This window comes from Oncorhynchus kisutch, linkage group LG25 (genome assembly GCF_002021735.2).
Source record: "Oncorhynchus kisutch isolate 150728-3 linkage group LG25, Okis_V2, whole genome shotgun sequence".
NCBI classification, from domain to species: Eukaryota; Metazoa; Chordata; class Actinopteri; order Salmoniformes; family Salmonidae; genus Oncorhynchus; species Oncorhynchus kisutch.
The window spans coordinates 154,732-166,835 of NC_034198.2; the positions used below are offsets into that span (position 1 = coordinate 154,732).

Sequence of the window (12,104 nt, forward strand, 5' to 3'; positions counted from 1 at the left end):
GAGGCGAGTGTGTGACCGTAGGCCACACATCGCCTGCAGAACGGAGGCTGACGGGCATAGTGTAACGTCCCCCTGTCAGCCCCCAGGGAGAACAACGCTGGAGGATGGAGGTAACCATCCAACCCCTTCGGGTCCTCTCTGAGGAGAGCCTGGAAACATCTCCTCCCATTCCAAAATCCCAAGGAATCTTTGATATGCTTTGCTGAGGAGATGTTGTCCAGGTATCTCCCCAGAAAGGCCCTCACCTCCTCGTCCTTCACGTAGGGGTTATACATGGTAACCGTTACCAGCCTAAAATTTTTCTTTGCCAAGCTTGACACTGTGTATTGACACATTGGCTTCTCCTCCTCTCCTTCTTTCACCTTCCTCATTGCCTCGTCATGTTTCTCTTCGGTATGAAACGTCACGTCGTAGGCAACTTCCAACGGGTTCTCCTGGAGGCAAAGCACATCCTTAACCTCCAACCCGAGCATTCCCATCAACAGGGTCCTTCCAAAACTCTCCCTTCCCAACGGCTCCTTTTCTTTCTCCTTCCATGCAAATCTTATGGTATTTGCTACTCCGATACCAGGGACCGACGTTCTCATTGCGTTCCTTGCCATCTTCTCCCCGAGAATGTCACTCTCAAAAAACGCTCTTGCTCTTTTCCAAGAAGCAAAGCAAAATTACAACTTGCCGCTCGAAAATCTACAACGGTTCCGACCAACCCACCTTATCGCCCTCCTATCTCCGACCTTCTGACTCAGCGAGCTCTGGGGCACCTCGGTACCAAGCTTGATCTGAGCCAAAAGGCCGAGAAGCGATAACCCACAAATGGAACCCTGCAACCGCCGGGCCCCCGGGGGTCTCGGCAGACCTCAGCGGGTGGGTTGGCAAGAGCCGGCTCCTCCAATCCCAGCCACCCACCGTTTCCCCGGCTACAGACAGACAGACGTTTTTTGTAAAAAGTCGCTAATGCGTCTTTAAGTCACTATCCTGGCTCATCTATGTCAATTTCTCTTGAAACAAGATACCGGGCTCTGCAAGAAGCAAAGCCACTCCAAAAATACATTGAACTCATAAGTGTTCCTCTCCACGGAAGTCTTTAGTAAAAGGCGAAAGGCTTGTGCGTAATGAAGAGAAACCAGAGTCATATGGAAGTCAGAGGTCGGGGGCCCGAGACACACTCTGTGCACTGTAGGCCGGGTCCCCGCGGGTGCTCCCGGAACCCACTCTTCCAAGTTTGAGGGCTGTGGATGAAAAGAAGGTCACAGACACAGAGACACAGAGAGAGAGAGAGAGAGAGAGACACAGACAGAGAGACACACACACACACACACACACACACACACACACACACACACACACACACACAGAGAGACAGAGACAGAGACAGAGACACACACACACACACACACACACACACACACACAATCCTGAGAGAGAGAGACACAGACAGAGACAGAGACACACACACACACACACACACACACACACAATCCTGAGAGAGAGAGACACAGACAGAGACAGAGACACACACACACACACAATGACACACACACACAGAGACAGAGACACACACACAATCCTGGCCCAATTTTTTTTTTTTTTTTTTTTTTTTTTTTTTTTTAAGTAAAATGGCGGGAAACGGGGGACCCCATTGAAAGGCGCTTCGCCCTTTTTTCAGTTTGAATGTTTCTTTCCTTCTCTTCTTCTGCTAGCTAGCTAAGCTAAGCTAAGCTAAGCTAAGCTAAGCTAGCTGTTTACATAGCTTTGTGAATGAGTATTTTTCCTTGACAACGGGAGAAAAGTGTTGCACCGTTCCCGGAGGTACTGCAATACCGGGTCGATGCGTGGAGCGGACGGAGCAAGCCCCATTTCCGACTCCCTGTTCGAAAAATCCATTTAATATGTAGTCCCCCTATGGGGGACGTATCAGATATTAAACTGATAAGAACAGATTTTTTTTTATATTTTTTTTTTATTTTTTTTATACAAAATATATTTATTTACTTTCAAAAACCAAACAATAATTTTCCAAAATCAATAGACTTAACTATACAATTCCGACAAACTACACATAATCATTCCAAAAACGAATAAACTATAAACAAATCCAATAAACCAAACAATAATCTTCAGTAACTCCATTAACTTAAATCTACTATCAACCAAATACAAATAATCAGTTCCAAAACTGCTAAATTTGACCCAACTCCAAATCAGGAACAGTACCCGGCACATGCCCCATACTTAAGTCCATCACCCCTCCCTCCTCCGGACTCCTGACCGGGGACCCTACATCCCCAAACATGAAACTAGTCTCTCCCTCCATCATCCAGGCACCAGCCATGCCCGGGAGGTCAAGTTCAGCGAGGGGTTTGAACGATGATGATGACGGAGCCCACGAGGGCCCCGCTACCTCCCCCCCCCCCCTGTTCTGCCCCCCCCCCCCCCCCCCTCTTTCCACCCTTCTTCCTCCTGCTTTCCACCCGCTCCCCTTTCTTCGACTTCTTGCACGGCAGTGCATGAACTAGTGAAGTTTTGTATATATAGTCCACCACGTGCTCTCCCTTTTCCTTTTCCCCCTCTACCAAACCCACCACCATCCCTCTCAACTCCTCCACCCTTGCCCTCACCCCCTCACTCTCCCCCCAGTCCTTCACACCTTCTCGCCCTTCCGCCTCTCCTTCCGGTTCCTTCTCCATACCCTCCTCCACCTCCTTCCTCTCCACTCTCCCCGTCTCCTCGCTCTCCTCCATCACCTTCTTCTTCTTCTTCTTCTTCTTCTTCTTTTCTTTCCCTTCCTCTATCCCAGCCCCCTCTCCTTCCATCCCGGTCTCCTCTTCTTCTGTCCTGGCCTCCTCTCCTTCCATCCCAGCCACCTCTCCCTCAGACCCGACCACCTCTCCTTCTGTCTCCGCCACCTCTCCTTCCATCCTGTCCACTTCTCCTTCCTTCCCTGCCACTTCACCTTCTGTCCCGGCCCTCACCTCCTCCTCCTCCTCTTCATCTCTCCTAGACTCCTTCGGCGCAGTCCTTCCACCTCTGCCACCTCCTTCCTCCCGTTCTTCTCTTCCTCCATCCCCCGCTCTCGCTCCCCCCCTAGCTGCAGACGCGTACGACCCCTTCCGAGCCGGGCAGTCCCGCCACAGGTGTGCTACTGAGCCACACCCGTGACATGCCTTCGGCTCGGTACACTCCCTCGCCTCGTGCTCACCCGATCCACAGTACCTGCACCTCCTTGTGCTGCACGAGGCGAGTGCGTGGCCGTAGGCCATACATCGCCTGCAGAAAGGAGGCTGACGGGCATAATTCAACGTCCCCCTGTCAGCCCCCAGGGAGAACATCGCTGGGGGATGTAGGTAGCCATCAAAACCCTCCGGGTCTTCCCTAAGAAGGGCCTGGAAACCCCTCCTCCCTGTCCAAAAGCCCAAGGAGTCCCTGAGGAGCCTCGCTGAGGAGACATTGTCCATATATCTCCCCAGCAAGGCTCTCACCTCATTGTCAGTTACATGGGGGTTATACATAGTGACTGTAACCACCCGAAAACTACTCTTCGCCAAGTTGGTAACTTCATACAGGCACAAAGGCCTTGTCTTACTCCCCCTCCTTTGCTTTCTTCAAAATTTCCTGATGTTTCCCTTCATTATAAAAAGTCACATCAAAAGCCCGCTCCACCGGATTATCTTGGAAACATAAAACGTCCTTTACTTCCAGTTTTAAAATCCCCATCAATATCATCCTTCCGAAATTCTCTCTTCCAATTGGCTCAATTCCTTTTTCCCTCCAAGCAAACCTGACCGTATTTGCCAAACCTATTACAGGTACCGACTTATTGGAACGCTCCATCTCAAAAAATGAAATATAAAACCCCCACACCAGAAAAAACAGCTCTCCAAAAAAAGGAAGCCTCCAAGAAAACACAAACTCCTTCCAACAAAGACTCTAACCCACCACTACCTTATCGCCCTCCTATCTCCGACCTTCTGACTCAGCGAGCTCTGGGGCACCTCAGTACCAAGCTTGATCTGAGCCAAAAGGCCGAGAAGCGATAACCCACAAATGGAACCCTGCAACCGCCGGGCCCCCGGGGGTCTCGGCAGACCTCAGCGGGTGGGTTGGCAAGAGCCGGCTCCTCCAATCCCAGCCACCCACCGTTTCCCCGGCTACAGACAGACAGACAGACAGACAGACAGACAGACAGACAGGCAGACAGGCAGACAGGCAGGTGTTTTTTGTAAAAAGTCGCTAATGCGTCTTTAAGTCACTATCCTGGCTCATCTATGTCAATTTCTCTTGAAACAAGATACCGGGCTCTGCAAGAAGCAAAGCCACTCCAAAAATACATTGAACTCATAAGTGTTCCTCTCCACGGAAGTCTTTAGTAAAAGGCGAAAGGCTTGTGCGTAATGAAGAGAAACCAGAGTCATATGGAAGTCAGAGGTCGGGGGCCCGAGACACACTCTGTGCACTGTAGGCCGGGTCCCCGCGGGTGCTCCCGGAACCCACTCTTCCAAGTTTGAGGGCTGTGGATGAAAAGAAGGTCACAGACACAGAGACACAGAGAGAGAGAGAGAGAGAGAGACACAGACAGAGAGACACACACACACACACACACACACACACACACACACACACACACACACACAGAGAGACAGAGACAGAGACAGAGACACACACACACACACACACACACACACAATCCTGAGAGAGAGAGACACAGACAGAGACAGAGACACACACACACACACACACACACACACACAATCCTGAGAGAGAGAGACACAGACAGAGACAGAGACACACACACACACACAATGACACACACACACAGAGACAGAGACACACACACAATCCTGGCCCAATTTTTATTTTTTTTATTTTTTATTTTTTTAAGTAAAATGGCGGGAAACGGGGGACCCCATTGAAAGGCGCTTCGCCCTTTTTTCAGTTTGAATGTTTCTTTCCTTCTCTTCTTCTGCTAGCTAGCTAAGCTAAGCTAAGCTAAGCTAAGCTAAGCTAGCTGTTTACATAGCTTTGTGAATGAGTATTTTTCCTTGACAACGGGAGAAAAGTGTTGCACCGTTCCCGGAGGTACTGCAATACCGGGTCGATGCGTGGAGCGGACGGAGCAAGCCCCATTTCCGACTCCCTGTTCGAAAAATCCATTTAATATGTAGTCCCCCTATGGGGGACGTATCAGATATTAAACTGATAAGAACAGATACTACACTTGATCTGAGCCAAAAGGCCGAGAAGCGATAACCCACAAATGGAACCCTGCAACCGCCGGGCCCCCGGGGGTCTCGGCAGACCTCAGCGGGTGGGTTGGCAAGAGCCGGCTCCTCCAATCCCAGCCACCCACCGTTTCCCCGGCTACAGACAGACAGACAGACAGACAGACAGACAGACAGACAGACAGACAGACAGACAGACAGGCAGACAGGCAGGTGTTTTTTGTAAAAAGTCGCTAATGCGTCTTTAAGTCACTATCCTGGCTCATCTATGTCAATTTCTCTTGAAACAAGATACCGGGCTCTGCAAGAAGCAAAGCCACTCCAAAATACATTGAACTCATAAGTGTTCCTCTCCACGGAAGTCTTTAGTAAAAGGCGAAAGGCTTGTGCGTAATGAAGAGAAACCAGAGTCATATGGAAGTCAGAGGTCGGGGGCCCGAGACACACTCTGTGCACTGTAGGCCGGGTCCCCGCGGGTGCTCCCGGAACCCACTCTTCCAAGTTTGAGGGCTGTGGATGAAAAGAAGGTCACAGACACAGAGACACAAGAGACACAGAGAGAGGAGAGAGAGAGAGAGAGAGAGAGAGAGAGAGAGAGAGAGAGAGAGAGAGAGAGAGAGAGAGAGAGAGAGAGAGAGAGAGAGACACACAGACAGAGAGACAGAGACACACACACACACACAGAGAGAGACAGAGAGACAGAGACACACACACACACACAGAGAGAGACAGAGACACACACCCACACACACACACACACACACACACACACACACAATCCTGGCCCAATTTTTTTTTTTGTTTTTTTTGTTTTTTTTTTAAGTAAATGGCGGGAAACGGGGGACCCCATTGAAAGGCGCTTCGCCCTTTTTTCAGTTTGAATGTTTCTTTCCTTCTCTTCTTCTGCTAGCTAGCTAAGCTAAGCTAAGCTAAGCTAAGCTAAGCTAGCTGTTTACATAGCTTTGTGAATGAGTATTTTTCCTTGACAACGGGAGAAAAGTGTTGCACCGTTCCCGGAGGTACTGCAATACCGGGTCGATGCGTGGAGCGGACGGAGCAAGCCCCATTTCCGACTCCCTGTTCGAAAAATCCATTTAATATGTAGTCCCCCTATGGGGGACGTATCAGATATTAAACTGATAAGAACAGATTTTTTTTTATATTTTTTTTTTATTTTTTTTATACAAAATATATTTATTTACTTTCAAAAACCAAACAATAATTTTCCAAAAATCAATAGACTTAACTATACAATTCCGACAAACTACACATAATCATTCCAAAAACGAATAAACTATAAACAAATCCAATAAACCAAACAATAATCTTCAGTAACTCCATTAACTTAAATCTACTATCAACCAAATACAAATAATCAGTTCCAAAACTGCTAAATTTGACCCAACTCCAAATCAGGAACAGTACCCGGCACATGCCCCATACTTAAGTCCATCACCCCTCCCTCCTCCGGACTCCTGACCGGGGACCCTACATCCCCAAACATGAAACTAGTCTCTCCCTCCATCATCCAGGCACCAGCCATGCCCGGGAGGTCAAGTTCAGCGAGGGGTTTGAACGATGATGATGACGGAGCCCACGAGGGCCCCGCTACCTCCCCCCCCCCCCCTGTTCTGCCCCCCCCCCCCCCCTCTTTCCACCCTTCTTCCTCCTGCTTTCCACCCGCTCCCCTTTCTTCGACTTCTTGCACGGCAGTGCATGAACTAGTGAAGTTTTGTATATATAGTCCACCACGTGCTCTCCCTTTTCCTTTTCCCCCTCTACCAAACCCACCACCATCCCTCTCAACTCCTCCACCCTTGCCCTCACCCCCTCACTCTCCCCCCAGTCCTTCACACCTTCTCGCCCTTCCGCCTCTCCTTCCGGTTCCTTCTCCATACCCTCCTCCACCTCCTTCCTCTCCACTCTCCCCGTCTCCTCGCTCTCCTCCATCACCTTCTTCTTCTTCTTCTTCTTCTTCTTCTTTTCTTTCCCTTCCTCTATCCCAGCCCCCTCTCCTTCCATCCCGGTCTCCTCTTCTTCTGTCCTGGCCTCCTCTCCTTCCATCCCAGCCACCTCTCCCTCAGACCCGACCACCTCTCCTTCTGTCTCCGCCACCTCTCCTTCCATCCTGTCCACTTCTCCTTCCTTCCCTGCCACTTCACCTTCTGTCCCGGCCCTCACCTCCTCCTCCTCCTCTTCATCTCTCCTAGACTCCTTCGGCGCAGTCCTTCCACCTCTGCCACCTCCTTCCTCCCGTTCTTCTCTTCCTCCATCCCCCGCTCTCGCTCCCCCCCTAGCTGCAGACGCGTACGACCCCTTCCGAGCCGGGCAGTCCCGCCACAGGTGTGCTACTGAGCCACACCCGTGACATGCCTTCGGCTCGGTACACTCCCTCGCCTCGTGCTCACCCGATCCACAGTACCTGCACCTCCTTGTGCTGCACGAGGCGAGTGCGTGGCCGTAGGCCATACATCGCCTGCAGAAAGGAGGCTGACGGGCATAATTCAACGTCCCCCTGTCAGCCCCCAGGGAGAACATCGCTGGGGGATGTAGGTAGCCATCAAAACCCTCCGGGTCTTCCCTAAGAAGGGCCTGGAAACCCCTCCTCCCTGTCCAAAAGCCCAAGGAGTCCCTGAGGAGCCTCGCTGAGGAGACATTGTCCATATATCTCCCCAGCAAGGCTCTCACCTCATTGTCAGTTACATGGGGGTTATACATAGTGACTGTAACCACCCGAAAACTACTCTTCGCCAAGTTGGTAACTTCATACAGGCACAAAGGCCTTGTCTTACTCCCCTCCTTTGCTTTCTTCAAAATTTCCTGATGTTTCCCTTCATTATAAAAAGTCACATCAAAAGCCCGCTCCACCGGATTATCTTGGAAACATAAAACGTCCTTTACTTCCAGTTTTAAAATCCCCATCAATATCATCCTTCCGAAATTCTCTCTTCCAATTGGCTCAATTCCTTTTTCCCTCCAAGCAAACCTGACCGTATTTGCCAAACCTATTACAGGTACCGACTTATTGGAACGCTCCATCTCAAAAAATGAAATATAAAACCCCCACACCAGAAAAAACAGCTCTCCAAAAAAAGGAAGCCTCCAAGAAAACACAAACTCCTTCCAACAAAGACTCTAACCCACCACTACCTTATCGCCCTCCTATCTCCGACCTTCTGACTCAGCGAGCTCTGGGGCACCTCAGTACCAAGCTTGATCTGAGCCAAAAGGCCGAGAAGCGATAACCCACAAATGGAACCCTGCAACCGCCGGGCCCCCGGGGGTCTCGGCAGACCTCAGCGGGTGGGTTGGCAAGAGCCGGCTCCTCCAATCCCAGCCACCCACCGTTTCCCCGGCTACAGACAGACAGACAGACAGACAGACAGACAGACAGACAGACAGACAGACAGACAGACAGACAGGCAGACAGGCAGACAGGCAGGTGTTTTTTGTAAAAAGTCGCTAATGCGTCTTTAAGTCACTATCCTGGCTCATCTATGTCAATTTCTCTTGAAACAAGATACCGGGCTCTGCAAGAAGCAAAGCCACTCCAAAAATACATTGAACTCATAAGTGTTCCTCTCCACGGAAGTCTTTAGTAAAAGGCGAAAGGCTTGTGCGTAATGAAGAGAAACCAGAGTCATATGGAAGTCAGAGGTCGGGGGCCCGAGACACACTCTGTGCACTGTAGGCCGGGTCCCCGCGGGTGCTCCCGGAACCCACTCTTCCAAGTTTGAGGGCTGTGGATGAAAAGAAGGTCACAGACACAGAGACACAGAGAGAGAGAGAGAGAGAGAGACACAGACAGAGAGACACACACACACACACACACACACACACACACACACACACACACACAGAGAGACAGAGACAGAGACAGAGACACACACACACACACACACACACACACACACAATCCTGAGAGAGAGAGACACAGACAGAGACAGAGACACACACACACACACACACACACACACACAATCCTGAGAGAGAGAGACACAGACAGAGACAGAGACACACACACACACACAATGACACACACACACAGAGACAGAGACACACACACAATCCTGGCCCAATTTTTATTTTTTTTATTTTTTATTTTTTTAAGTAAAATGGCGGGAAACGGGGGACCCCATTGAAAGGCGCTTCGCCCTTTTTTCAGTTTGAATGTTTCTTTCCTTCTCTTCTTCTGCTAGCTAGCTAAGCTAAGCTAAGCTAAGCTAAGCTAAGCTAGCTGTTTACATAGCTTTGTGAATGAGTATTTTTCCTTGACAACGGGAGAAAAGTGTTGCACCGTTCCCGGAGGTACTGCAATACCGGGTCGATGCGTGGAGCGGACGGAGCAAGCCCCATTTCCGACTCCCTGTTCGAAAAATCCATTTAATATGTAGTCCCCCTATGGGGGACGTATCAGATATTAAACTGATAAGAACAGATTTTTTTTTTTTACAAAATATATTTATTACGTTCCAAAACCAAACAATATTCTTCCATACTTCCATCAACTTAAATATACAATTCCAACAAAATACAAATAATCATTCCACAACTAATAAACTATAACCAAAACCGACAAACCAATAACCTACAAACTACCAATATCCACCACCTATATTACAACGAGAAATCACCCAGTGCTCCCCTTCTCTATCCCGGCTAACTTTGACCCCACCTCCACTCGTGAATCCCCTACATCCCCCCCATCTCCCACCATCCCTCCTCCCCTGAACACAGCAACAGTCCCCGGCACAAGTCCCACACTCAAGTCCATTGCCCCCCCCTCCTCCGGACTCCGAACCGGGGACGTTACATCCCCAAATAAAAAGTCCGGCTCCCCCTCCATCATCCAGTTTCTCGCCATGCCTGGGAGGTCAAGCTCGGCGAGGGGTTTAAAGGAGGATGGAGACGGAGCCCACGAGGGCCCCGCTACCTCCCCACCCCCCCGTTCTGCCCCCCCCCCCCTTCTTCCCACACCTCCTCCTCACCACCTTCTTTGCCCTCTTACCTGGAGGTATATTCAGCTCCGGTTTATCATAGTCCGAATCACTTCCAGTGCTTCCCTTCTCCTTTCCCTTTCCCATTTCCCTCTCTACCAACTCCCTCACCATCCCTCTCAACTCCTCCACCCTTTCCCTCGTCACTTCACTGTCTCCCCAATTCTTCACGCCCCTTCGCCCTTCCGCCTCTCCTTCTGGTTCCATCTCCGCTGTTGTCTCCCCACTCTCCTCTATCACCGTCGCCTTCTTCTTCTTCTTCTTCTTCTTCTTTTCGCCTTCTACCTCCTTCCCTTCCTCTCCTCCGACTCCTTCTCCTTCCATCCCGGCCATCTCTTCTTCTGTCCCGGCCACCTCGTCTTCCATCCCTTCCACCTCTCTTTCTGTCCCAGCTCCCTTCTCCTCTTTTTCTCCTCCTCCCTCCGACTCCTTCTGCTCAGCCCTTCCACCCCCCTCTTCTGGCTCCTCTCCTCCTCGTCTTCCTCCATCCTCCGCTCTCGCTCCCCCCCCAGCTGCCGATGCGTATGTCCCCCGCCGGGCCGGGCAGTCCCGCCACAAGTGTGCTATCGAGCCACACCCGTGACATGTCTTTGGCTCACTACAGTCCCTCGCCTCGTGTTCGCCCGATCCACAGTACCTGCACCTCCTTGTGCTGCACGAGGCGAGTGCGTGGCCATAGACCATACATCTCCTGCAGTAAGGAGGCTGACGGGCATAGTGCAACGTCCCCCTGTCAGCCCCCAGGGAGAACATCGCTGGGGGATGTAGGTAACCGTCCAAACCTTTTGGGTCTTCCCTGAGGAGTGCCTGAAAACACCTCCTCCCCGTCCAAACCCCAGGGAGTCCCTGAGGAGTCTTGCCGACGAAACGTTATCCATGAACCTCCTCAGGAATGCCCTTACCTCCTCGTCCTTGACATGAGGGTTATATACATTTACTGTCACCAGCCTAAAATTACTCTTGGCCAGACTTGTGACCTCATAATTACATATAGGGCTCTCTCCTTCCACCGCCCTCCCCTTCTTCATGATGTCTTCATGCATCTCCTCTGTGTGAAATGTAACATCATACGCCTTCTCCGATGGGTTATCTTGGAAGCACAGAACGTCTTTTACTGACAATTTTAGCTCCCCCATCAAGACCATTCTGCCAAACTTGTCTCTCCCGAATGGCTCTGTGTCCTTCTTGCACCATGCGAACCTTACGGTGTTCGCGATCCCAATCCCAGGGACCATTCTTCTTGGGACCTGTCTCGTCATTCTCTCGGGCATCAAGCTCTCTTCAAAAAAGAAGCCTCTGATAGACAAGGAAAAGCAAAAATCCTTTCTATACACCAAAACAACAAACTTTCCTCCCTCCGGTCTTCCTTCGACCTTCTGGCTCAGCGGGCTTTGGGGCACCTCGGTACCAAGCTTGATCTGAGCCAAAAGGCCGAGAAGCGATAACCCACAAATGGAACCCTGCAACCGCCGGGCCCCCGGGGGTCTCGGCAGACCTCAGCGGGTGGGTTGGCAAGAGCCGGCTCCTCCAATCCCAGCCACCCACCGTTTCCCCGGCTACAGACAGACAGACAGACAGACAGACAGACAGACAGACAGACAGACAGACAGACAGACAGACAGACAGACAGACAGACAGACAGACAGACAGACAGGCAGACAGGCAGACAGGCAGGTGTTTTTTGTAAAAAGTCGCTAATGCGTCTTTAAGTCACTATCCTGGCTCATCTATGTCAATTTCTCTTGAAACAAGATACCGGGCTCTGCAAGAAGCAAAGCCACTCCAAAAATACATTGAACTCATAAGTGTTCCTCTCCACGGAAGTCTTTAGTAAAAGGCGAAAGGCTTGTGCGTAATGAAGAGAAACCAGAGTCATATGGAAGTCAGA

The 12,104-nt window shown here is 50.6% G+C and overlaps 8 non-coding genes and 1 pseudogene across 8 annotated transcripts; all 9 read right to left on the reverse strand.

Annotated features, from left to right (window-relative positions):
• Positions 1–1,015: 1,015 nt before the first annotated feature.
• On the reverse strand, positions 1,016–1,132 carry LOC116357507 (U5 spliceosomal RNA). Its single transcript, XR_004205530.1, has one exon. It is a non-coding gene; the product is annotated as a U5 spliceosomal RNA (small nuclear RNA).
• A 655-nt stretch (positions 1,133–1,787) lies between these two features.
• On the reverse strand, positions 1,788–1,984 carry LOC116357559 (U2 spliceosomal RNA). Its single transcript, XR_004205565.1, has one exon. It is a non-coding gene; the product is annotated as a U2 spliceosomal RNA (small nuclear RNA).
• A 2,310-nt stretch (positions 1,985–4,294) lies between these two features.
• Positions 4,295–4,411, reverse strand: LOC116357508 (U5 spliceosomal RNA). Its single transcript, XR_004205531.1, has one exon. It is a non-coding gene; the product is annotated as a U5 spliceosomal RNA (small nuclear RNA).
• A 643-nt stretch (positions 4,412–5,054) lies between these two features.
• Positions 5,055–5,245, reverse strand: LOC116357556 (U2 spliceosomal RNA). The gene has a single exon (XR_004205564.1). It is a non-coding gene; the product is annotated as a U2 spliceosomal RNA (small nuclear RNA).
• A 271-nt stretch (positions 5,246–5,516) lies between these two features.
• LOC116357521 (U5 spliceosomal RNA) lies at positions 5,517–5,632 on the reverse strand. The gene has a single exon (XR_004205543.1). It is a non-coding gene; the product is annotated as a U5 spliceosomal RNA (small nuclear RNA).
• Positions 5,633–6,216: 584 nt separating this feature from the next.
• Positions 6,217–6,413, reverse strand: LOC116357560 (U2 spliceosomal RNA). The gene has a single exon (XR_004205566.1). It is a non-coding gene; the product is annotated as a U2 spliceosomal RNA (small nuclear RNA).
• Positions 6,414–8,745: 2,332 nt separating this feature from the next.
• On the reverse strand, positions 8,746–8,862 carry LOC116357509 (U5 spliceosomal RNA). Its single transcript, XR_004205532.1, has one exon. It is a non-coding gene; the product is annotated as a U5 spliceosomal RNA (small nuclear RNA).
• Positions 8,863–9,505: 643 nt separating this feature from the next.
• LOC116357548 (uncharacterized) lies at positions 9,506–9,681 on the reverse strand (annotated as a pseudogene).
• A 2,293-nt stretch (positions 9,682–11,974) lies between these two features.
• LOC116357510 (U5 spliceosomal RNA) lies at positions 11,975–12,091 on the reverse strand. The gene has a single exon (XR_004205533.1). It is a non-coding gene; the product is annotated as a U5 spliceosomal RNA (small nuclear RNA).
• Positions 12,092–12,104: the final 13 nt, after the last annotated feature.